The following is a 26,239-nucleotide window of genomic DNA, read 5'->3' as shown; positions in this document are numbered from 1 at the left end:
TGTTGGTCTGGGGCTGATCAGGGTCCGGCTGAGTACTTAGTTTCAGTAGCAGCTGACTCAGGGGACTTTTTTCTGGGTTTAGCTCTTGGGTCTGAAAGGCTTTGAAATGAAGGGTGTCTGGGGAGCTAGATTTGAGGTGATTTAGGAAGTTTAGTGCTCGTTTTTGGATGTTTATTATCAGTGGGTATCTGCCTAGTTCGGCTCTGCATGCATTTGTTGGCGTTTTTCTTTGGGTGCGAAGGATGCTTCGGCAGAATTCTGCATGTAGGGCTTCTATTGTGTGTTTTTCCCATTTAGTGTAGCTTTGGTGATTTAGCGGGCCCCATACTTCACTACCGTACAGTGCAATGGGCAGGATTATGCTGTCAAATATTTTGAGCCAGATTTTGATTGGGATTTGGAAGTTGTAGAATTTTCTTTTTATTGCATATAGGGCTCTTCGTGCTTTTTCTTTTAGGGCATTCACTGCTATGCTGAAGCTCCCTGATGCTGTAATAGTTAGACCAAGGTAGGTGTAGCTCATAGTGTGTCCTATAGTGGTATCACTGAGGGTAAACTGGTATTTGTTTTCCTGACATCTGGGCCTTTTTTGAAAAATCATGATGTTGGTTTTCTTTAGATTTACTGTTAGAGCCCAATTTTGGCAGTATTTGTCGAGTAGGTCTAGTTGTTGCTGTAATCCCTGTTCTGTGGGAGACAGCAGAACCAGGTCGTCCGCATAGAACAGGGATTTCACTTCTCCATCCAGGAGACGGAGACCTGGTGACTCGCTTTGCTCCAGCATGTCTGCTAATTCATTTATGTATATGTTGAACAGGGTCGGGCTCAAATTGCAGCCCTGCCTGACGCCTCTTCTCTGGGTGAAGAAATCGGTGCGTTTGTCTCCAATTTTGACCCCGCATTTGTTTTTCAGATACATTGATTTAATAAGGTCATAGACTTTGCCCCCTATTCCACACTGAAGAGGTTGAAAATAGAGCCCTTCGTGCCATATAGAGTCAAAGGCTTTCTTGAAGTCGATGAAACAGGCGAATATTTTCCCATTTTTTGTTTGGTGTATATGTTTTTCAATGAGGGTGTGAAGGGTATAGATATGGTCGGCGGTGCGGTGTTTTGGAAGAAAGCCTATTTGGTTTTTTCTGAGGATATTATGTTTGTTAAGAAAATCAAGTAATCTACTATTTAGAATACTGCAGAATAACTTCCCTAGACAACTGTTGACACAGATGCCGCGGTAGTTATTTGGGTCTGATTTGTTTCCACTTTTATATATGGGGGAGATTAGTCCTTGGCACCAGATATCGGGAAAACAGCCTGAACGTAATATGATGTTGAATAATTTGAGTACCGCACCCTGCATCTCCATATTGCTGAACTTGAGCATTTCATTTTTGATGTTGTCTGGGCCACAGGCTTTCTTTAGGTGGAGAGATTTTGTTTTTGTGGCCAGTTCTTTCCATGTGATTGGGGAGTCTAGAGGGTTTTGGTTGTCTTTAATTGTTGCTTCTAATGTGTGGAGTTTTTCTGTGACCTGATGTTGACTTGGGTCTCTCTGTGTGCCTCTCTCCGTGTCTCTTTCGCTCTTTGGTTCCCTCTCCTTGCTCACTCCTCCCTCTGGGGCTGGTGAATGAGCCCAGGTCTGTTCACAGCGCCATTCTTGCTCTGAGCTTCTGCAGAGAACGCCCAGCAGTGACTTTCCTCAATTCCTCATCAATTCAGTGCACAATCGCCGCCTGTTGCACGGCTGACAGAGGTTCAATTCTGTGATGGGGAGAAATTAGTCTTTCCAGTGTAAAATAATTGTTCTATTTCTTGGCGTAACTTAATGTTAAAAAGCGAGGGAGGAACATGGAAGAGTGAAACAATGCGAGGGGAGATTGTCTCTTTGGGAATTTTCTTGAGCGGAGACTGTTCAGGGACTGAGTGCTGTTTTGCTCCAGAGCGATGGATGATTGCGATTTTATCTGAGCAACATTTAAAATTTCACAAGCCCAGTAGTTGTGACCGAGTGGTTAAGGTGATGGACTAGAAATCCATTGGGTTTTCCCTGCGCAGGTCGAATCCTGCGGACTACGGTTCCGGCATTTTTCATCCCATTTCATTTCAAAATGTAAATCCCTGGAGAACTAATCCTGAGTTAGGCGGAATTAAATCCCACAACTTTCAACACCTCGAGATTTCTCTCGTTTTCATTGATCTGCAAGTATTCACCAAATATACGGTCAGAAATAGAACAAAAATCAGGCAAATTAGCGACAGTGTTTCTCTCTGTCTGTCTCTCTCGATGTCTGAGTCACTCTATGTGTGTGTCTGTCTGTGTACATGCGTGGCTTTCTGTTTCTGTCTGCCGGTCACTCGGGTAACATGCGGGGATACTTTCCTCAGCCGTCACCTCCTTCCTAAAGTGTGGTTCCCCAGAATTGGACACAATACGCCAGCTGGGGCCGAACTAGTGTTTTATTTATGTTTCCCTTAACTTCCTGGCTTGTGTTCTCTGTGCCTCCATTTATAAACCCCAGGATCACATCTGCTTTATTAACTGCTTTGTCAACCTGTCCTGCCACCGAGGGAATCTCTGCTTTGCTCAACTCTGTGGCAGGGTGGGGCTTGAAGACCTGATTCTCACAGAGACAGTCCACGCCCTTTAACAGCCCCAGGATGGTCGAGTTGTTAAGACCTTGGACTTAAGATCCAATGGGTTTATGCCCACTTGGGTTTGAACCCCACTCCTGGTTCTTTTTAATTTAAGACCCATTTCCTTACATTTTGCTCAGTGACACTCGTTTGTCATCTGCTGAATCTCCATCAAACAAACAATGAGATTTTTATAGATACGGAAAGAAAGATTTCATATTTATATGTAATTCTTGAAGTGCTCTTTTGGCATCTGCGGAATCTGCACTTTCGCTCACTCTCTGTCTCTCTCAACTAACAAAGAGAAGGAATCGTAAAATGTTTTTATATCCTTCAGTCTCCACCTCTCTCTGTCTCTCTCTCTCACTCTCTTTCTGTCTCTCTCTGTTACACATTTGTCATACGCCTCCTTTTTTGTCTCTCTGTCTACTTGTTTTTCTCTGTCTGTCTGTCTCTCTCTCTCACTGTCTTTCTGTTTCTCTCTGTCTATCTGTGTCTTGCTCTCTCTGTCTGGCTCTCTCATTGTTCTCTCTATCTTTGTGTATCTTTGTGTCTCAGTCTTTCTGTCTGTGTGTGTCTCACTCTGTGCCTCTCTCTGTTTCTGTTTCTCTCTCTCTCTCTCCGTGTCTCTCTCGCTCTTTGTTTCCCTCTCCTTGCTCACTCCTCCCTCTGGGTCTGGTGAATGAGCCCAGGTCTGTTCACAGCGCCATTCTTGCACTGCGCTTCTGCAGTGACTGCAAAGGAGTGTCTTCCGTCAGTTCCTCGTTAAATATAGTGAAGTATCCCCGCCTGTTACGTTGGAAGATGGGGTTTCAATTCCCCGTCGGGAATTAAGCATTTCTAAAATCTGCAATGATGTATCCTGGTGCAGCTTCAAGCAAAAAAGCTGCAGTGAAAAATTGAAGAGTAAAAATTGCGAGAGGGTATTGTCTCTTTGAGAACTTTCTTCAACATGGACTGTTTCGGGGCGAAGTGCTGTTTCGCTCCAGAGCGATGGATGATTGCGATTTTATCTGAGCAACATTTCAAATCTCATAGACCCAGTAGTTGTGGCCGAGTGGTTAAGGCGATGGACTAGAAATCCATTGGGGTTTCCTGCGCAGGTTCGAATCCTGTCGACTACGATTGCAGCATTTTGCATCCCATTTCAAAATGTAACCAAATCCCTGGAGAACTAATCCTGAGTTAGGCGGAATTAAATCCCACATTTTTCGACTCCTCGAAGTTGTCACGTTTTCATTGTGCAAATATTCACAAAATACATGGTCGGAAATAGAACAACAATCAGGCAAATTAGCGACAGTGTTTCTGCCTGTATCTCTCGATGTCTAAGTCACTCTATATGTGTGTCTGTGTTGATGTGTATTTGTGGCTTTCTGTTTCTGTCTGTGTGTGTCTGCCGATCACTCAGGTAACAAGCGGGGACACTTTCCTCAGCCTTCACATCTTCCTAAAGTCTGGTTCCCAGAATTGGACACAATACTCCAGCTGAGGCCGAACAAGTGTTTAATTTAGGTTTCCTGTAACTTCCTGGCTTGTGCACTCTGCCTCCATTTACAAACCCCAGGATCTCTTTTGCTTTTTTAACTGCTTTGTTAACCTGTCCTGCCACCGAGGAAATCTCTGCTTTACTCAACTCTGTGACAGGGTGGCGCTTCAAGCCGTGATTCTCACAGAAACAGCCCACAGGAGCTAACAGCACCAGGATGGCCGAGTGGTTAAGGCGTTGGACTTAAAATCCAGTGGGTTTATACCCGTGTGGGTTCGAACCCCACTCCTGGTAACTCTTTAATTTAAGACACATTTCCTTTCATCCTGCTCAGTGACATTCTTTGTCATCAGCTGAACCTCCATCAAACAAACAATGAGATTTTTAAAAATGCAGAAAGGTTTCATATGTAATTCTTCAAGTCCTATTTTTCATCTGCTGAATCTGCATTTTTCTCTCACTCTCTCTGTCACTCTCAGCTAACAAGGAGAAGGAATCTTAAAGTGTTTTTATATCTTCAGTCTCCACCTCTGTCTCACTATCTGCCTCTCTGTCTCCCTCTCATTCTCTCACTCTCTTTCTGTCTCTCTCTGTTACACATTTGTCATACGCCTCCTTTTCTGTCTCTCACTCTGTATTTCTCTGTCTGTCTCTCTCTCTGTCTGTCTCTCTCTCTGTTTGTCTCTCTGTCTGTCTCTGTCTGTCTGTCTGTCTCTGTCTGTCTCTGTGTGTCTGTCTCTCTCTCTCTCTGTCTCTCTCTCTCTCTGTCTTTCTCTCTCTGTTTCTCTCTCTGTCTGTCTCTCTCTGTCTATCTCTCTCTGTCTCTCTCTCTGTCTCTCTCTCTCTGTCTGTCTCTCTCTCTGTCTGTCTCTCTCGCTCTGTTTCTACCTCTGCCTGTCTCTCTCGCTTTTTCTCTCTGTCTTTCTCTCTCTGTCTGTCTCTCTGTCTCTCTCTCTGCCTGTCTCTCTCTCTGTCTGTCTCTGTCTCTCTCTCTCTGTCGCTCACTGCCTTTCTCATTTGTCCAGCTCTGTTAACAGATCGATCCTTGCTCTGACAGACTCTGCATGTGTCAGTTCCTGGTTAGTATAGTGCTAAGTCTATCACCGGGGTTCAATTCCCCGATGGAGAGGACAAATTTTTACCTTTGGGCAACCACTTAAAATCCTGCTTGGAAAAGTAGAACAGAAAAAAATCAGCTAAAATAATTTTGAAAGATTTACTGGCATACAAAAAACTGTATAACAACTTCCTGCACCAGTTCCTCGTTAGTATAGAGCTCTCTCTCTCTGTTTCCCTCTCCCTTTTGTGTGGGGTGCTGAGGAGGGAGAGAATGACAGAGAGATAGAGATTAACAGGGTTACAGACTGTCTGTCTGTCTCTCTCTCTGTCTCTCGCTGTTTGTTTCCCTCTCCTTGCTCACTCCTCCCTCTGGGTCTGGTGATTGAGCCCAGGTCTGTCCACAGCGCCATTCCTGCTCTGCGCTTCTGCAGTGAACGCCCAGCAGTGACTTTGGTCAGTTTAGTGGAGTATCCCCACCTGGTGAGCGGGGTTCTGCGATGGGGCGAAATGCGTCTTTCAGATGTGAAATAGTAATTAAATTGGTTCGTGTTAAAAAGCGAGGAAGGAACATGGAAGAGTGAAACAATGTGAGGGGAGATTGGCTCTTTGAGAATGTTCTTGAGCGGAGACTGTTCAGGGACTGAGTGCTGTTTTGCTCCAGAGCGATGGGTGATTGCGTTTTTATCTGAGCAACATTTAGCTTTTCACAAACCCAGTAGTCGTGGCATAGTGGTTAAGGCGATGGACTAGATAGTCGTTGAGTGTTGGCCTGCTCAAGTTCAAATCCTGCCGACTATAGTTCCGGCATATTTCATTTCAAAATGTAATCAAATCCATGGACAACTAATCCTGAGTTAGCTGGAATTAAATCCACCACTCTGAGATTTTTCTCGTTTTCATTAATCTGCAAGTGATCACGAAATTTACGGTCAGAAATAGAACAAAAATCAGGCAAATTAGCGACCGTGTTTCTCTCTGTCTGTCTCTCTCGATGTCTAAGTCACTCTATGTGTGTGTCCGTGTTGATGTGTGTGTCTGTTTGTGTACATGTGTGGCTTTCTGCCGGTCACTCGGGTAACAAGCAGGGATACTTTCCTCAGCCTTCACCTCCTTCCTGAAGTGTGGTTCCCCAGAATTGGAGAAAATACTCCAGCTGGGGTCGAACCAGTGGTTTATTTAGGTTTGGCATAACTTCCTGGTTTGTGTACTCTGTGTCTCCATTTGTAAAGCCCAGGATCACATCTGCTTTATTAACTGCTTTGTTAACCTGTCCTGCCACCGAGGAAATCTCTGCTCTGCTCAACTCTGTGGCAGGCTGGGGCTTGAAGCCCCGATTCTCACAGAGACAATCCACACGTGCTCAGACAGCACCAGAATGGCTGAGTGGTTAAGGTGTTGGCCTTAAAATTCCAATGGGTTTATACCTACGTTGGTTCGAACCCCACGCCAGGTAACTCTTTAATTTGAGACGCATTTCCTTTCATCCTGTTCAGTGTCACTCGTTTGTCATCTGCTGAATCTCCATCAAACAAACAATGAGATGTTTATAGATGCGGAAAGAAAGATTTCATATTTATATGTCATTCTTAGAGTACTATTTTGGCATCTGCTGAATCTGCATTTTCGCTCACTCTCAACTAACAAAGAGAAGTAATCGTAAAATGTGTTTATATTTTTCAGTCTCCACCTCTGTCTCACTATCTGTCTCTCTGTCCCCCTTTCATTCTCTCACTCCCTTTCTGTCTCTCTCTGTTACACATTAGTCATACGCCTGCTTTTTCATCTCTCTCTCTCTCTTTCTCTGTGTCTCTCTCTGTCCTTCTCTTGTTGATCACTCCTTCCTCTGGGTCTGGAGAATGAGCCCAGGTCTGTTCACAGTGCCATTCTTGCTCTGCAATTCTGCACAGTAATGCCATCCATCAGTTCCTCATCAGATATAGTGAACTATCCCCAACTGCTACTCCAGAGGTCGGCTTTCAATTCCGCGATGGAGTGGAAGCATTTTTAAGATGTCAAACTGCATTTATATTTCCTGGTGTAGCTTTATGTTAAAAAGCTACAGTGATAAACAGAAGGGTAAAAAAATGCGAGAGGAGATTGTCTCTTGAAATTTCATGACAGGAGACTGTTCAGGGACTGAGTGCTGTTTTGCTCCAGAGCGATGGATGATTGCGATTTTATCTGGGCAACATTGAACCCTTCACAGACCCAGTAGCCGTGGCCGAGTGGTTAAGGCGATGGGCTAGAAATCCGTTGGGGACTCCCCGTGCAGGTTCGAATCCTGCCGGTTCCAATTCCAGCATTTTTCGTCTCTTAATGTAACCAAATCCGTGGGGAACTAATCCTGAGGTGGGCGGAATTAAATGCAACACCTCGAAGTTTTTCACTTTTTCATCGTGCAAGTATGCATGAAATGTACGGTCGGAAATAGAACAATAATCAGACAAATCAGGGTTTAATCTAATTTGGCAGGGGTCCATCCTTTCCTGATAAGTATATCCTCGCCTTTCTGGTATCATCCTTGTACAACTTCTCTGTACCCTCTCTGTGTCTATCTGTGTCTGTGTGTCTGTCTGTGTCTGTGTGTCTCTGTGTGTGTCTCTGTGTCGGTCTGTTTGTCTCGCTGTGTGTATGTGTCTGCCTGTGTGTCTCTCTGTGTCGGTCTTTGTGTGTCTGTGAGTCTCTCTGTGTAGGTCTATGTGTCTCTGTGTGTCTCTCTGTGTCGGTCTGTGTGTCTCTCTGTGTCTGTGCATTTATGTGTGTGTCGGTCTGTGTGTCTCTCTGTGTTGGTCTGTGTGTCTCTCTCTGCTCTGCTCAACTCTGTGGCAAGGTGGGGCTTGAAGGCCCGATTCTCACAGAGGCAGTTCACACACCATGGCAGCACCAGGATGGCCGAGTGGTTAAGGCGTTGGACTTATAGATCCAATGGGTTTATACTCGCTTGGTTTCGAACGCCACTCCTGATAACTCTTTAATTTAAGATCCATTTCCTTTCATCCTGCTCAGCAACACTCGTTTGTCATCAGCTGATTCTCTGACAAACAATGAGATGTTTACAGATATGGAAAGAAAGATCTCATATGTAATTCTTGAAGTGCTATTTTGGCACCTGCTGAATCTGCCCTTTTCTCTCACTCCCTGTCACTCTCAACTAACAAAGAGAAGGGATGTTTTACATCTTTCAGTCTCCACCTCTCTCTGTCTCACTAGCTCTGTCCCTCTCATTCTTTCACTCTCTCTGTCTCTTTCAGTCTCTCTGTTGCACATTTGTCATACACCTCATTTTTTGTCTCTCTACTTGTCTGCTTCTCTGTTTGTCTCTCTCTGTCTCTGTCTTTCTCTCTCTTTCTCTCTGTCTCTCTCTCTCTCTCTCATTCTCATTCACTCTCTCTTTGTCCCTGTCTCTCTCTCTGTCTGTCTCTCTCTCTCTGTCTCTCTCTCTCTGTCTCTCTCTCTCTGTCTGTCTCTGTCTCTGTTCAGTTCAGTTCAGTTCAAATGCTTTATTGGCATGAAAGTTTACAGAGAACCATATTGCCAAAGCTTACATAGCAAAAAGGTACAGTTTTCCAACATTCTGTAGGTGTCAATCGATTTGACATTTGTTGGGTATATACAATATTACTTTTAAACAATATTAATTTTAAACAGTCTTTCTACTTCATTTGGTACGTTCAATATTAATTTTAAACAGTCTTACTTTTAAACAGTCCTCAGGTTGTGACATGTTGTTACATATTTAGCCCCAAGGTATGGTCTGTCTCCTTCTCCTAGGACTAATCTCAATTTTGACAGATCATCCAATTCCTTGAAATCTGGGGTTGTTTGGCTTAGCTTGTTGAATAATATGTTTCTTGATGTGTTGAATTTTTCGCATTTTAGGAGGAAATGCATTTCTGTTTCAACCTCGCCAGCCAGACATTGATCGCATATTCTATTCTCTCTAGGCTGCCAGGATTTCTTGTATCTGCCTTTTTCAATTTCCAGTTGGTGGTCGCTTAGTCTGTACCTGGTGAGGGTCTGTCTCTGTTTTGTGTCTCTGATAGTCGTGAGGTAGTCTGCCAGTTTATATTCTCTTTTTAGGGCCCGGTAACATTCTAATCTGCTTTGGCTTTCGGTTATTTTGTTCCAATGTTCCAGGTAGGTTTCTTTGCATTTTTTAATGATTTGGTTCACTCGGATTGGTGTTTGGACGGCTGTGTTGGTCTGGGGCTGGTCAGGGTCCGGCTGAGTACTTAGTTTCAGTAGCAGCTGACTCAGGGGACTCTTTTCTGGGTTTAGCTCTTGGGTCTGAAAGGCTTTGAAATGAAGGGTGTCTGGGGAGCTAGATTTGAGGTGATTTAGGAAGTTTAGTGCTCGTTTTTGGATGTTTATTATCAGTGGGTATCTGCCTAGTTCGGCTCTGCATGCATTTGTTGGCGTTTTTCTTTGGGTGCGAAGGATGCTTCGGCAGAATTCTGCATGTAGGGCTTCTATTGTGTGTTTTTCCCATTTAGTGTAGCTTTGGTGATTTAGCGGGCCCCATACTTCACTACCGTACAGTGCAATGGGCAGGATTATGCTGTCAAAAATTTTGAGCCAGATTTTGATTGGGATTTGGATGTTGTAGAATTTTCTTTTTATTGCATATAGGGCTCTTCGGGCTTTTTCTTTTAGTGCATTCACTGCTATGCTGAAGCTCCCTGATGCTGTAATAGTTAGACCAAGGTAGGTGTAGCTCATAGTGTGTCCTATGGTGGTATCACTGAGGGTAAACTGGTATTTGTTTTCCTGACATCTGGGTCTTTTCTGAAAAATCATGATGTTGGTTTTCTTTAGATTTACTGTTAGAGCCCAATTTTGGCAGTATTTGTCGAGTAGGTCTAGTTGTTGCTGTAATCCCTGTTCTGTGGGAGACAGCAGAACCAGGTCGTCCGCATAGAACAGGGACTTCACTTCTCCATCCAGGAGACGGAGACCTGGTGACTCGCTTTGCTCCAGCATGTCTGCTAATTCATTTATGTATATGTTGAACAGGGTCGGGCTCAAATTGCAGCCCTGCCGGACGCCTCTTCTCTGGGTGAAGAAATCGGTGCGTTTGTCTCCAATTTTGACCCCGCATTTGTTTTTCAGATACATTGATTTAATAAGGTCATAGACTTTGCCCCCTATTCCACACTGAAGAAGTTTATAATAGAGCCCTTCGTGCCATATAGAGTCAAAGGCTTTCTTGAAGTCGATGAAACAGGCGAATATTTTCCCATTTTTTGTTTGGTGTTTATGTTTTTCAATGAGGGTGTGAAGGGTATAGATATGGTCGGCGGTGCGGTGTTTTGGAAGAAAGCCTATTTGGTTTTTTCTGAGGATATTATGTTTGTTAAGAAAATCAAGTAATCTACTATTTAGAATACTGCAGAATAACTTCCCTAGACAACTGTTGACACAGATGCCGCGGTAGTTATTTGGGTCTGATTTGTTTCCACTTTTATATATGGGGGAGATTAGTCCTTGGCACCAGATATCGGGAAAACAGCCTGAGCGTAATATGATGTTGAATAGTTTGAGTATCGCACCCTGCATCTCCATATTGCTGAACTTTAGCATTTCATTTTTGATGTTGTCTGGGCCACAGGCTTTCTTTAGGTGGAGAGATTTTGTTTTTGTGGCCAGTTCTTTCCATGTGATTGGGGAGTCTAGAGGGTTTTGGTTGTCTTTAATTGTTGCTTCTAATGTGTGGAGTTTTTCTGTGACCTGATGTTGACTTGGGTTTGTTTTGTTTATTGGGATGTCTTTGTAGAGGTTTTCAAAATGTGTTCTCCAGATGTCGCCATCTTGGATTGGTAATGCTTGCAATTGTGTTGTACTCAGGTTATTCCACATTTCCCAGAATTGTTTTGGATTGGTGGAGTTTTCAATTTCTTCGAGTATTTTGTGGGTATAGTTTTGTGTTTTGTTCCTAATGGTGTGTTTATATCTTTTGAGGGTTTCATTGTATCTAGTACGTAGGTCCGGATTGTTTGGTTGCCGATGCTTTTGGTTTGATATTTTTCTCAGGTCTTTTCTGGCATTTTTGCATTCGTGGTCAAACCATTTCATATTTTTATTTTGTCTTTTGTGACGCTTCCTCTTCTGTTTCACGAGGTCGGCTTTTACAGCTGCCTCATGGAAGATCATATTTATATCCTCTATGGCCGTGTTTACACCATCTCTGGTGATCTCATATAGATTTTCTTTAAATTTTGAAATTTTACTTGTGAGATCAGGTGAATTTAGTGCTGTGATGAATTTATCTCCACTGTCTGGGGCCCATCTGTATGTCTGGTTTATTTTATGTAGCTTACTGGGTTCCTTTTTTGTGTCTGTAGTTTGGGCAGAAAGTTTAAGGTACACATTTATTTGGTTATGGTCTGAGAGGGGGGATTGCTGCCTGACAGTGAATGCGTTGATATCGCAGGGGTCCAGGTCAGTGATTGTATAGTCCACCACACTAGACCCAAGAGTTGAGGAGTATGTGAGTCTCCCTTGGGAGTCCCCTCTGAACCTACCATTAACTATGTACAGGCCTAAGGCTCGGCAGAGTTGCACTACCTCCCTACCGCTTTTATTTATTTCACGATCAAGGTTGTTCCGATTTGCGATGGCTGGTGTGACATCTAAAGGGGTCTGGCCAAACACATGGTTGTTTCCCTGTGGGTCTATGAAGTCAGGTTCACAACCGGTCCTTGCATTTAGGTCCCCACATATTATCACCTTTCCTTGGGCCTGGAAATGGCTGATTTCCATGTGGAGAGTATCAAATAACTCCTCTTCGAAATATGGCGAATCTATTGGAGGTATGTAGATCGCACATAAGTAAACATCTTTTTTTGCTATTCCTATATTTTTATCTAGTTTTAGCCATACGTGTGATTTCCCCTGTTTTACCGGTGAGATGTGTTTGTCCAGTTCTCCCTTATACCACACCAATATTCCCCCGGAGGTTCTGCCCTTGCGTGTTTTAGTGTTCTTTACTGAGGGCACAATGATTTCATGGTACATTGGAGGACAGTGGGTCGGCATGTCCTTTTGGCACCATGTTTCTGTTAACACAATTATATCAATGTCTTTTATAGCTTTTAGGAATTCAGGGTCTGTACTCTTCATCCCAAAAGTTGAGGAGCAGAGGCCCTGGATATTCCAGCAGCTTATGTGGAAAGAACGCATTTATATAGTTCAATAAAACGAAATAAAATGGACCTATTTTGTGGGATGAGTGTGGAAACACTATTTTCTATAATGCTAAATGATGATTTAGTATAAATTTCATGAGGCATGCACATATATCTATCTAATAATAGTAATAATACTGATAAGATAACAATAATGATAATGATAAATAACAATATTAATAATTTCTCCGGCTTTCTATCAGGCTGTTCAGCATCGTCATGATCTTTCTCAGTTCTTGGTCTACAGTCTGTGGTCTAGAGGGGGGTCTTGGGTCAGGTATAAAAGCACGGTTCTGTTGTTGGTTTTGTAAAGGGGGGTGGGGGACATTGGTGGTCCTGTTTGGGCTCCCAATGGTAGAGGGGGTGGGAGGGCTGCGTCTTTTGGCAGTGTTTATGAGGTTTCTTGCGAAGACCCACATCCGCTGTTTGAGTAGATGTATTTCGTCATAGAGGTCCCTTGTGTTGATGTTTGGATGATGGGCCAGGGAGACGTTGGGGAGGACAGAACATCTCGTGTCGATCTCCCTGTTGGTGTTGTGGATTATATAGGCTGGGGTGTCCTTTCTGGGCAGTAGTGTGGAGATCACGATCCGCGCCTCGGGGAATTCCCTGCTGGCCTTTTCTGCCATCCTGCTCACCGCCCAAGCCGTGCCTTCCTGTAGGGTGCGTAGGTCGTTCGTGCCTGTGTGGATCACAATCCATTTGGGGCTTCCAAGGGATTCTTTGTTCAGGATCTTCATTGCTTGGCCTGTGTTGCTGCACCATTTTTTCAGGACTTGATGGTCTGGGAACAGCCTCTGGGGGTCCAGAAACTTTCCGTTGGAGTCGGTCAGCAGGACCGCCTGAGGGGCTGGTTTTTCAGACTGGGTAACAGTAGTCTGGGTAGGGCTCGCCTGGTGGCTGGTTGTTGGCTGGGTTTCTGGGATATGTTGTGTGGCAGGAGCGGGGTTTGGGGCTTTCGGTGTGTCATCGTTTGGGGGGGTATCTGTCGGTTTTTGTGTTCCTGTGTGTGAGGACTGGGTAGCAGTAGTCTGGGCATGACTCGACTGAGGGCTGGTTGGAGCGGGGTTTGTGGCTTTCGGTGTGTCTTCGTGTGGGGTGGCATCCGGCGGGTTCTGTGTCTTTGTGTGTGTTGTTTTTGTGTCCTCAGGTTTTTGGACCTTAAGAGGTTTGTGTTGCCTGCTGAGCCTTTCTACGGTCTCCTTCGTTTTGTTTTGTTGAGTACGGAGTTCTTTGATCTCATTTCTTTGCTCCTCTATGGTCTTTCTCATCTTGTGGATGGTGGACTCGTATTCCGTTTTTAGCTGTTTGAATTCCTCCTTCAAATTCTTGGCCAGTGTTTCTCTGTATTCGTTGAAATCAAGTTCTAGTTTGGCCAGATTCTCTTTCATCATTTTGTTTTCGTTGAGAGGTGTGGGGGGGGTGGAGATGTACAGGGAGGTGTTTTCCTCTGCTGGTCTCTCTTCTTCTTCCTCCACTTGGCTCTCATCATCCTCTGTTCGACTCTCTTTTGCTTCCTGTCCATTGGTCCTCTTTGTGTCTGCCTTAGTTTTCAACTGGGGGAATTCCTTTTCGAAGGTGTCCAGATTTTCCACATTCCCCTGTATCATGATCTTTCTATTTTTGTTGTAGTAGCTTATGGTTAGCAGGGGGTCATCTTTATCTAGGTTTCCATCTTTACATATTTTCAGTCTGCCTCCACTGCCAATACCTTCACTGGAGACGTATGTGTAGTGTTTTTGTAAAGTCTCCTTCCAGGAGGTGACGTATTCGGTGTAGAATATGAGGTTGTTCTTCAGCTTAGTCCCTTTGTGTGTGGTATAGTCAACGTAGAGGATTTCTGGGTTATTTTTTAGTGTTGTGTACTTGTATTTTTCCTTTGCTTTATTTTTTGTGCATTGCTCAGGATATATCATTTCCCTGCTCATTGTAGTCGTTTGTTTTTTGTCTCAGATAGATAACTTTTTTTTTTTTTTTTTTCTTTTTTTCACTTTTTTGTGTCGTGTTCCACCTTAGCCCACTTTTACGTCCAAAATTGGGAGTTTTTCAGGGGTTCATCTTTGATATAGCTGCTCTTAAAGGTTTATCTTTCTCTTTTTCTCACAGGCTCTTGGTTCGGGTAGTTTATCGTTTCTCTCGGGTTTCTATTCCTTTTCCTCGCGGGTTTGTTGTTCTTTTTTCAGTTTTTTTTTTTTTCTTTTTCGAGCTAAATTTAAATAAAATTAAACTTTTTCCGAACTAACTTTAACTAAAATGAAACTTAGGTAGAGTTAGGTAAAACTTATTTCTCCGGCTTTTTCTCTCCAGCTGGTGTTTCCTCTCCTCTCTCTCACGCTCTCTCGCTCCGTCTCTCTCTCTCTAGGTGCAGTTACCTCTCTTTGCTCCTTTTCTCCTTTCAGCCGTTTCCCTTCATTCAAATTTCGCGCTCTCAGCTCTCAGCTCCCAACGCTCTCTTCGGGCTTCTGCCCTGGCCCCAGCCCCTCGGCTCGGCTGTGCTGTCCCGGCCCGGTGTTTGTCCGAGTTTCTCCGACCCCGGAGTTTCTCGGGTTTCAGGCCTCGGGCTTGCTCGCTCTCCAGGCCCGACCCGATCCGGCACCCCTACCTCTCCACTCGCCTCTTTGACTGGCTCGGGCCGCTCCTCCCGGTCTGGGTCTACTCCTGTTGCTGCTCGCTCTCCTTCTCTCCGGTGCCTCGCTCGGCCCGGTTCCTCAGGCCTTTCTCCGGCTTCAGGCTCCGTGCTCCGGTCTCTCTCTCTCTCTGTCTCTCTCTCTGTCTGTCTCTCTCTGATTGTCTCTGTCTTTGTCCCTGTCTCTTTCTCTCTCTCTGCATTTCTCATTTTTCAAGTTCTGCTCACAGATCCATTCTTGCTCTGGCAAACTGTACGTGTAAGTTCCTCGTTATTATAGCGGCGAGTATCCCCGCCTGTCACGTGGGAGACCGGATTCGATTCCCCGACAAGAAGGGTGCTTTTAACATTCCAAATTGTAAACCTTTGGGCAACCCCTTAAAATCCTCCTTGGAAAAGTAGGACAGAAAAAAAATCACTAAAATAATTTTACAAGATTTACTGCCATATGAAGAACTGTAAAGCAACTTCCTGCACCAGTTCCTCGTCAGTATAGAGCTCTCTCTCTCTCTCTGTTTCCCTCTCCCTTTTGTGTGGGGCGCGGAGGAGGGAGAGAGTGACAGAGAGAAAGAGATTAACAGGGTTACGGACAAAAAGCGGGGGGTGGGACTGAGCACGACTGTTCTTTCAAAGAGACAGCACAGGCACGGCGGGCCGAATGGCCTCCTTCTGTGCTGTAAGTGTCTATGAATCCATGACACTCAGAAAATCTTATTAAATATGTGACTTACACATAAACATAGAGAGCAGACACACATGTCTGTGTGTTCAAGTCTTTGTATCAAACACTGCATAACTACTTCCTCTACCAGGTCCTTGATAGTATAGTGGTGAGGATTCAATTCCCCGACAGGTTCTCTCAGTCTCTCTCTCTGTCTCTCTCTGTCTCTCTGTCTCACTCACTGTTTCCCGCTCGCTCTCTCTCTCTCTCTCTCGCTCTCTCTCTCTCTGTCTCACTCACTGTTTCCCACTCTCTCTCTCTCTCTGTCTGTGTCTGTGTCTCTCTCTCTCTCTGCCTCTCCCCGTGTCTCTCTCTCTCTTTGATACCCTCTCCTTGCTCACACCTCCCTCTGGGTCTGGTGAATGAGCCCAGGTCTGTCCACAGCGCCATTCTTGCTCTGAGCTTCTGCAGAGAACGCCCAGCAGTGACTTTGGTCAGTTTAGTGGAGTATCCCCGCCTGGTGAGCGGGGTTCTGCGATGGGGCGAAATGCGTCTTTAAGATGTGAAATAGTAATTAAATTGGTTCGTGTTAAAAAGCGAGGGAGGAACATGGAAGATTAAATAAATGCGAGAGGAGATTGTCTCTTTGAGAATGTTCTTGAGCGGAGGCTTTTCAGGGACTGAGTGCTGTTTTGCTCCAGAGCGATGGATGATTGCGATTTTATCTGAGCAACATTTAGCTCATCACCTACCCAGTAGTCGTGGCCGAGTGGTTAAGGCGATGGACTAGAAATCCATTGGGGTTTCCCCGCGCAGGTTCGAATCCTGCCGACTACGATTCCACCATTTTTCTTTTTAAAATATAACCAAATTCCTGGAGAACTAATCCTGAATGAGACGATATTAAATCCCACAACTTTGAAAACTTCGAGGTTTTTCTCCTTTTCATTGATCTGCAAGTGTTCACGAAATTTAAGGTCAGAAATAAAACAAAAATTACTGACAGTGTTTCTCTCTACCTGTCTCTCTCTCTCGATGTCTACGTCACTCTATGTGTGTGTCTGTTTTTGATGTGTGTGTCTGTCTGTGCACGTGTGTGTCTGTCTGTGTGTGTCTGCCGGTCACTCGGGTAACAAGCGGGGATACTTTCCTCAGCCTTCACCTCCTTTCTGAAGTGTGGTTCCCCAGAATTGGACACAATACTCCAGCTGGGGTCGAACTAGTCGTTTATTTAGGTTTGGCAAAACTTCCTGGTTTGTGTACTCTGTGCCTCTATTTATAATGCCCAGGATCGCATCTTCTTTATTAACTGCTTTGTTAACCTGTCCTGCCACCGAGGAAATCTCTGCTCTGCTCAACTCTGTGGCAGGGTGGGGCTTGAAGCCCCGATTCCCACAGAGACAAGTCACACGTACTCAAACAGCACCAGAATGGCTGAGTGGTTAAGGTGTTGGACTTACAATCCAATGGGTTTATACCCACGTTGGTTCAAACCGCACTCCAGGTAACTCTTTAATTTAAGACCCATTTCCCTTCATCCTGCTCAGTGACACTTGTTTGTCATCTGCAGAATCTCCATCAAACAAACAATGAGATTTTTATAGATACGGAAAGAAAGATTTCATATTTTTATGTCATTCTTGGAGTGCTATTTTGGCATCTGCTGAATCTGCATTGTCGCTCACTCTCAACTAACAAAGAGAAGTAATCGTAAAATGTTTTTATATTTTTCAGTCTCCACCTCTGTCTCACTATCTGTCACTCTGTCTCCCTCTCATTCTCTCACTCTCTTTCTGTCTCTCTCTGTTACACATTTGTCATACGCCTCCGTTTCTCTCTCTCTCTCTCTCTCTCTCTGTCCTTCTCTTGTTGATCACTCCTTCCTCTGGGGCTGGTGAATGAGCCCAGGTCTGTTCACAGCGCCATTCTTGCTCTGCGATTCTGCACAGTAACGCCATCCATCAGTTCCTCGTCAGATACAGTGAATAATCCCCAACTGCTACTCCCGAGGTCGGCTTTCAATTCTGCGATGGAGTGGAAGCATTTTTAAGATGTCAAACTGTATTTCTATTTCCTGGTGTAGCTTTATGTTAAAAAGCTACAGTGGTAAACAGAAGGGTAAATAAATGCGAGAGGAGATTGTCTCTGAGAATTTTCTTGAGCGGAGACTGTTCAGGGACTGAGAGCTGTTTTGCTCCAGAGCGATGGATGATTGCGGTTTTATCTGAGCAACATTTTAAAACTAGCAGACCCATTTGTCATGGCTGAGTGGTTAAGGCGATTGACAAGAAAGCCATTGGGCTTTTCCACGCACAGGTTCCAATCTTGCCGACTATGGTTCCAGCGTTTCTCATTTCAAAATGTAATCAAATCCCTGGGGAACTAATTCTGAGTTAGGTGGAATTAAATCCAACACCTCGAAGTTTTTCACTTTTTCATGGTGCAAGTGTGCACGAAATATACGGTTGGAAATAGAACAACAATGAGACAAATCAGGGTTTAAACTAATTTGGCAGGGATCCATCCTTTCCTGATATGTATACCCTCGCATTTCTGGTACCATCCTTGTACATCTTCTCTGTACCCTCTCTGTGTCTGTGTGTCTGTATGTGTTTATGTGTGTGTCTCTCTGTGTCGGTCTGTGTCTGTGTGTCTGTCTGTCTATATGTCTGTCTGTGTGTCTCTCTCTGCTCAAATCTGTGGCAAAGTGGAGCTTGAAGGCCCGATTCTCTTAGATAAAGTGCGCATTCAATGTCAGCACCAAGATGGCTGAGTGGTTAAGGCGTTGGATTTAAGATCCAATGGGTTTATACCCACAGTGGGTTCAAACCCCACTCCTGGTAGTTCTTTAATTTAAGATCCATTTCCTTTCATCCTGCTCAGTGACACTCGCTTGTCAACAACTGATTCTCCAACAAACAATGAGATATTTATAGATATGGAAAGAAAGGTCTCATATGTAATTCTTCAAGTCCTATTTTGGCATCTGCTGAATCTGCATTTTTCTCTCTGTCTCTCTCTGTCTGTCTGTCCCTCTCTGTCCGTCTCTGTCCGTCTCTCTCTGTTTCTCTGTCTGTCACTCTGCCTGTCTCTCTCTCCCTGTCTCTGTCTTTCACTCTTTGTCTGCTTCTCTGTCTGTTTCTCTCTGACTGTCTCTCTCTGTGTCCCTGTGTCTCTCTCTCTGTTTCTCTCTCTGTCTCTGTCGTTCTCATTTGTCCAGTTTTGTTCACAGCTCGATTCTTGCTCTGACCGACTTTGCACGTGTTAATTCCTCATTAGTATAATGGTGAGTGTCCTTGCTTATTATTTGAAAGGCCGGGGTTCAATTCGCCGATGGGGCGGGCAATTTTTAACAACCCCAATTTTAAACATTTATAAAGCTTCTTAAAATCATTCTCTTCAGAACAGAAAAAATCCACTTTTGGATTTGAGACTAGATTCTTGGTGCCCACCTGGTGTACAGATGTGAACCATTACGTTTCTCACTGGGCAGCATTTCCAAATTAAACAAACTCCCAGTCGGTTTAATCGTCAATTACAAGGCTTAAAGTTCCATGGATTGCAACAGCTCGACATTTCAACTGATCTGCAAGAGTTGACGAAATCTACGACAAGAATCTCACTATCTGTCACTCTGTCTCCCTCTCATTCTCTCACTCTTTTTCTGTCTCTCTCTGTTACACATTTGTCATATGCCTCTGTTTCTCTCTCTCTCTCTCTCTTTCTCTGTCCTTCTGTTGTTGATCACTCCTTCCTCTGGGGCTGGTGAATGAGCCCAGGTCTGTTCAGAGCGCCATTCTTGCTCTGCGATTCTGCACAGTAACGCCATCCATCAGTTCCTCGTCAGATATAGTGAACTATCCCTAACTGCAACTCCCGAGGTCGGCTTTCAATTCTGCGATGGAGTGGAAGCATTTTTAAGATGTCAAACTGTATTTCTATTTCCTGGTGTAGCTTTATGTTAAAAAGCTACAGTGATAAACAGAATAGTAAAAAACATGCGAGAGGAGATTGTCTCTTGAAATTTCATGACACGAGACTGTTCAGGGACTGAGTGCTGTTTTGCTTCAGAGCGATGGATGACTGCAATTTTATCTGAGCAGCGTTTAAAGTCTTATAGACCTAGTAGTCGTGGCCGAGTGGTTAAGGCGATGGGCTAGAAATCCGTTGGGGTTTCCCTGCACAGGTTAGAATCCTGCCGACTACGGTTCCAGCACTACTCATTTTTTAATGTAACCAAATTCCTGGGGAACTAATCCTGAGTTGGGCGGAATTAAATCGAACACCTCGAAGTTTTTCACTTTTTCATTGTGCAAGTATGCACGAAATATATGGTCGCTAATAGAACAATAATCAGACAAATCAGGGTATAAACTAATTTGGCAGCGGTCCATACCTTCCTGATATATATACCCTCGCATTTCTGGTATCATCCTTGTAAATCCTCTCTGTGTCTGTGTGTCTGTCTGTGTCTGTGTGTCTCTGTGTGTGTCTCTCTGTCAGTCTGTGTGTCTCGCCATGTGTGTGTGTCTACCTGTGTGTCTCTCTGTGTTGGTCTGTGTGTGTCTCTCTGTGTCGGTCTGTGTTTCTCTCTGTGTCTGTGTGTCTGCCTGTGTGTCTCTCTGTGTTGGTCGGTGTGTCTGTGTGTTTATGTGCGTGTCGGTCTGTGTGCCTCTCTGTGTCGGTCTGTGTGTCTCTCTGTGTCTGTTTGTTTATGTGTGTGTCGGTCTGTGTGTCTCTCTCTGCTCTGCTCAACTCTGTGGCAGGTTGGTGCTTCAAGGCCCGATTCTCTCAGAGCCAGCGTGCAAATGACACCAACACCAGGATGGCCGAGTGGTTAAGGCGTTGGACTTAAAATCCATATGGGTTTATATCCACGTGGTTTCAAGCCCCACTACTGGTAACTCTTTAATTTAAGATCCATTTCCTTTCATCCTGCTCAGTGACACTCATTTGTCATCAGTTGATTCTCCAACAAACTATGAGATGTTTATAGATATGGAAAGAAAGATCTCATATGTAATTCTTCAAGTCCTATTTTGGCATCTGCTAAATCTGCATTTTTCCCTCACTCTCTCTGTCACTCTCAACTAACAAAGAGAAGGGATCGTGAAATGTTTTTACATCTTTCAGTCCCCACCTCTCTCTGTCTCACTGTCTGTGTCCCTCTCATTCTCTCACTCTCTTTTTCTCTCTCTCTCTGTTTCTCTCTGTCTCTCTCTCTGTCTGTCTCTCTGTCTGTCTCTCTCTTTGTCTATCTCTCACTGTATGGCTATCTGTCTGTTTCTTTCTGTCTCTGTCTCTCTGTATGGCTCTCTGTCTTTCTCTGCCTGTTTCTCTCCGTCTGTCTGTCTCTGTCTATCTGTGTGTCTGTCTCTCTGTCTGTCTCTCTCTTTGTCTGTCTCTCTCTCTATCTCTCTCTGTATGGCTCTCTGTCGTTTTCTCTCTCTGTCTCTGTCTGTTTCTCTCTGTGTGTCTCTCTCTGTCTTTCTCTGACTGTCTCTCTGTCTGTCTCTGTCTCTCTTTGTCCCTGTCTTTCTGATTTGTCAAGTTCTGTTCACAGCTCGATTCTAGCAGCAGCCAGTAGATCAGTTCCTCATTAGTATAGTGGTGAGTATCCCCGCCTGTCACAGTGGAGACCGGGATTCAATTTCCCGATGGGGAGGGCGATTTCAACATCACAAATTTTAAACCTTTGGGCAACTCCTTAAAAACCTTCTTGGAAAAGTAAAACAGAAAAAAAGCCTACCAAAATAATTTTAAAAGATTTACTGGCATATGAAGAACTGTATAACAACTTCCTGCACCAGTTCCTCATTAGTATAGAGCTCTCTCTCTCTCTGTTTCCCTCTCCCTTTTGTGTGGGGCGCGGAGGAGGGAGAGAGTGACAGAGAGAAAAAGATTAACAGGGTTACGGACAAAAAGCGGGGGGTGGGACTGAGCACCACTGCTCTTTCAAAGAGACAGCACAGGCACGGCGGGCCGAATGGCCTCCTTCTGTGCTGTAAGTGTCTATGAATCCATGATGCTCAGAAAAGCTTAGTAAATATGTGACATAAACATAGAGAGCAGGCACACATGTCTGTGTCTGTGTGTGTGTTCGAGTCTTTGCCTCAAGCACTGTATAACTACTTCCTCTACCAGGTCCCTGATAGTATAGTGGTGAGGATTCAATTCCCCGACACGTTCTCTCTCTCTCTGTCTCATATTTAACTATAATTCTTAAAGTGCTATTTTGGCATCTGCTGAATCTGCATTTTCTCAAGTGTCACTATTGACTAACAAGGAGAAAGAGAATTCGGACTCTACCCCTCTCTGTCACACTATCTGGTCTCTCTGTCTCCCTCTCATTCTCTCTCTTTGTCTCTCTCACTCTCTCTTACTGTCTCTGTTACACATTTGTCATAAGCCTCCTTTTTTGTCTCTCTCTCTCTGTATCTATCATTGTCTCTCTCTTTATCTCTCTGAATATCTCTCTGTCTTTCTCTCTCTGTCTCACTATTTGTCCCTTTCTCTGTTTGTCCCGTCTCTCTCTGTCTTTCTCTCGCAGTCCAATTCTGTTCACAGCTCGATTCTTGCTCTGACAGATTTTATATCCGTCAGTTCCTCATTAGTATAGTGGTGAGTATCCCCGCCTGTCACGTGGGAGACCGGGGTTCAATTCCCCGACGGGGAGGAAGAGTTTATAATTCAAAATTTTAAACTTTTGGCCAACTCCTTAAAACCTCCTTGGGAAAGTAGAATAGAAAAAACATCAACTAAAATAATTTTAAAAGATTTACTGTCATAACAACTTCCTGCACCAGTTCGTCGTTAGTATAGAGCTCTCTCTCTCTGGTTTCCTCTCTGTCTCATTCACTGTTCCCCAGTCTCTCTCTCTCTCTCTCTTTCCGTCTCAGTCCCTCTCTGTGTGCCTCTCTCCGTGTCTCTTTCGCTCTTTGGTTCCCTCTCATTGCTCACTCCTCCCTCTGGGGCTGGTGAATGAGCCCAGGTCTGTTCACAGCGCCATTCTTGCTCTGAGCTTCTGCAGAGAACGCCCAGCAGTGACTTTCGTCAATTCCTCATCAATTCAGTGCACAATCGCCACCTGTTGCACGGCTGACAGAGGTTCAATTCTGTGATGGGGAGAAATTAGTCTTTCCAGTGTTAAATAATTGTTATGTTTCTTGGCGTAACTTAATGTTAAAAAGCGAGGGAGGAACATTGAAGAGTAAAAATTGCGAGAGGGGATTGTCTCTTTGAGAACTTTCTTCAACATCGACTGTTTCGGGGCGAAGTGCTGTTTTGCTCCAGAGCGAGGGATGATTGCAATTTTATCTGAGCAACATTTAAAATGTCACAGACCCAGTAGTTGTGGCTGAGTGGTTAAGGCGATGGACTAGAAATCCATTGGGGTCTCCCCACACAGGTTCGAATCCTGCCGACTACAGTTCCAGCATTTTTCATCCCATTTCAAAATGTAACCAAATCCCTGGAGAACTAATCCTGAGTTAGGCGGAATTAAATCCCACATTTTTCGACTCCTCGAAGTTGTCACGCTTTCATTGTGCAAGTATTCACGAAATATATGGTCGGAAATAGAACAACAATCAGGCAAATTAGCGACAGTGTTTCTGTCTGTATCTCTCGATGTCTAAGTCACTCTATATGTGTGTCTGTGTTGATGTGTATGTGTGGCTTTCTGTTTCTGTCTGTGTGTGTCTGCCGATCACTCAGGCAACAAGCGGGGATACTTTCCTCAGCCTTCACATCTTCCTAAAGTGTGTTGCCCCAGAATTGGACACAATACTCCAGCTGAGGCCGAACAAGTGTTTTATTTAGATTTCCCTTAACTTCCTGGCTTGTGCACTCTGCCTCCATTTACAAACCCCAGGATCCCACCTGCTTTTTTAACTGCTTTGTTAACCTGTCCTGCCACCGAGGAAATCTCTGCTTTGCTCAACTCTGTGACAGGGTGGCGCTTCAAGCCCTGATTCTCACAGAAACAGCTCAAAGTAGCTAACAGCACCAGAATGGCCGAGTGGTTATAGGCGTTAGACTTAAGATCCAATGGGTTTATACCCGCGTGGGTTCGAACCCCACTCCTGGTAACTCTTTAATTTAAGACACATAGAAACATAAAGGTAGGAACAGGAGTAGGCCATTGCGGCCCTTCGAGCCTGCTCCACCATTCAATGAGATCATGGCTGATCTTCGTCTGAGATCATAGCTGATCTTACCAGTTCAGTACCCTGTCCCCGCCTTTTCTCCGTAACCCTTTATCCCCTTAGCCTTCAGAAATATATCCAATTCTCTCTTGAAAATATTTATTGAATTAGCCTTCACAGCCCTCTGTGGCAGGGAATTCCACAAGCTCACCACTCTTTGAGTGAAGAAATTCTTCCTCATCTCTGTTTTAAATGATTTGCCCGCTATTTTTAGACTGTGGCCCCTGGTTCTGTGCTCCCCTGCCATTGGAAACATTCTCTCTGAATTCAGCCTGTCCAGGCCTGCCATAATTTTATATGTTTCGATGAGATCCCCTCTCAATCTTCTAAACTCCAGTGAGTACAAGCCCAAACTATTCAATCTCTCCTCGTAGGTCATTCCCGCCATTCCAGGTATCAGCCTGGTGAATCGCCGCTGCACTCTTTCCATGGCAAGAACATCCTTCCGCAGATGGGGCGACCAAAACTGTACACAATACTCCAGATGCGGTCTCACCAGCACCTTGTACAGCTGTAGTAAGGTATCCCTATTCCTATACTCGAACCCCCTTGATATGAAGGCCAACATACCATTTGCCTTCTTAATCGCCTGTTGCACCTGCATGCTCTCCTTCAGTGACTTGTGCACAAGAACACCCAGGTCCCTCTGCACTTCCCCATCTCCCAATCTATTGCCATTTAGATAATAATCCACCCTCCTGTTTTTACCCCCAATGTGGATAACCTCGCATTTATCCACATTATAGTGCATCTGCCACGTATCCGCCCATTCCCCCAACCTGTCCAAATCGCACTGTAGCCTCCTGACATCCTCATCAGAGCCCACCCCTCCTCCTAGTTTAGTGTCGTCAGCGAATTTGGAAATATTGCATCCAATTCCCTGATCCAGATCATTTATATATATTGTGAACAGCTGGGGTCCCAGGACAGATCCTTGCGGCACCCCGCTGGTCACTGCCTGCCACTCCGAAAACGAGCCGTTTATTCCAACTCTCTGTTTTCTATCCGCCAGCCAGTTCTCTATCCACGTTAATACTTTGCCCCCAATCCCATGAGCCTTAATTTTGCATGATAATCTTTTGTGTGGAACCTTATCGAAGGCTTTCTGGAAGTCAAGGTACACCACATCCACTGGCTCTCCCCCATCTATTTTACCAGTTACTTCCTCAAAAAATTCCAGCAGATTAGTCAAACACGATTTACCCTTTGTAAATCCATGTTGACTCTGTCCGATCCTTTCCCCATTTGTCAAGTGCTCCGCTATTTTATCCTTAATAATGGACTCTAGCATTTTGCCCACAACCGATGTAAGGCTTACTGGTCTATAATTCCCTGCTTTCTCTCTACCCCCCTTTTTAAATATTGGGGTAACATTAGCTACCCTCCAATCCACGGGTACTGTTCCCGAGTCAATGGAGTTCCGGAAGATGATCCTTAGAGCATCTGCTATCTCCAGGGCCACCTCCTTAAGTACCCTAGGATGTAGTTTATCAGGCCCCGGGGATTTGTCGGCCTTCAGTCCCCTCAACTTACCCAACACCATATCCCTAGAGATACTAATTTCTGTCAGCTCCTCCCTCTCATTAGTCCCTATGCTTGTCGATATTCCTGGGAGGTTATTTGTGTCCTCCTTTGTGAATACAGAACCAAAGTATGAGTTTAATTGGTCTGCCATTTCCTTATTCTCCATTATATATTCTCCCGAATCGGACTGCAAGGGACCGACTTGGGATTTTACCAGTCTTTTCCTCCTGATATACCGATAAAAGCTTTTGCAGTCTGTCTTTATGTTTGCTGCAAGTTTACTTTCGTATTCTATTTTCCCCTTCCTGATTAATCCCTTTGTCCTCTTTTGCTGTATCCTGTACTGCCCCCAATCTTCCGGTCTGGTGCTTTTTTTTGCCAGTTGATATGCCCTTTTTTTTAATTTTATGCTGTCCCTAATTTCCCTCGTTATCCACGGTTGAGTCACCTTTTTAGGTTTATTTTTATGCCAAACCGGTATAAACATGTTCTGGAATTCTTCCATTCTATCTTTGAATGCTTGCCATTGTCTCTCCACTGTCAATCCCCCCAGAAACACCACCCAATCAATCTTACCCAATTCCCGTCTCATACCCTCGTAATTCCCTTTATTTAAGTTCTGGACCTTAGTCTCTGATTCAATTTCCTCACTCTCCATCTCGACTGAGAGCTCGATCATATTATGATCGCTCTGACCCAAGGGGCCTCGTACAAGAAGATTGCTGATAAGTCCCTTCTCATTGCACAATACCCAGTCTAAAATGGCCTGAGCTCGAGTCGGCTCCTCGACATATTGGTCCAGATAACCGTCCCGAAAACATTCCAGGAATTCCTCCTCCTCAGAATTTTTACTAA

The 26,239-nt window shown here is 44.5% G+C and overlaps 4 non-coding genes across 4 annotated transcripts; all 4 read left to right on the top strand.

Moving 5' to 3' along the window:
- Positions 1 to 4,334: 4,334 nt before the first annotated feature.
- trnal-uaa (transfer RNA leucine (anticodon UAA)) lies at positions 4,335 to 4,417 on the top strand. Its single transcript has one exon. It is a non-coding gene; the product is annotated as a tRNA-Leu (tRNA).
- Positions 4,418 to 16,408: 11,991 nt separating this feature from the next.
- Positions 16,409 to 16,490, top strand: trnas-aga (transfer RNA serine (anticodon AGA)). The gene has a single exon. It is a non-coding gene; the product is annotated as a tRNA-Ser (tRNA).
- A 1,922-nt stretch (positions 16,491 to 18,412) lies between these two features.
- Positions 18,413 to 18,496, top strand: trnal-uaa (transfer RNA leucine (anticodon UAA)). Its single transcript has one exon. It is a non-coding gene; the product is annotated as a tRNA-Leu (tRNA).
- Positions 18,497 to 23,659: 5,163 nt separating this feature from the next.
- trnal-uaa (transfer RNA leucine (anticodon UAA)) lies at positions 23,660 to 23,743 on the top strand. The gene has a single exon. It is a non-coding gene; the product is annotated as a tRNA-Leu (tRNA).
- The last annotated feature ends 2,496 nt before the right edge of the window (positions 23,744 to 26,239 follow it).

This window comes from Somniosus microcephalus, chromosome 4, assembly GCF_052327205.1.
Source record: "Somniosus microcephalus isolate GS21.2 chromosome 4, FLI_Smic_1.0, whole genome shotgun sequence".
NCBI lineage: Eukaryota > Metazoa > Chordata > Chondrichthyes > Squaliformes > Somniosidae > Somniosus > Somniosus microcephalus.
This window is presented reverse-complemented; position numbering and strand designations above follow the sequence as displayed.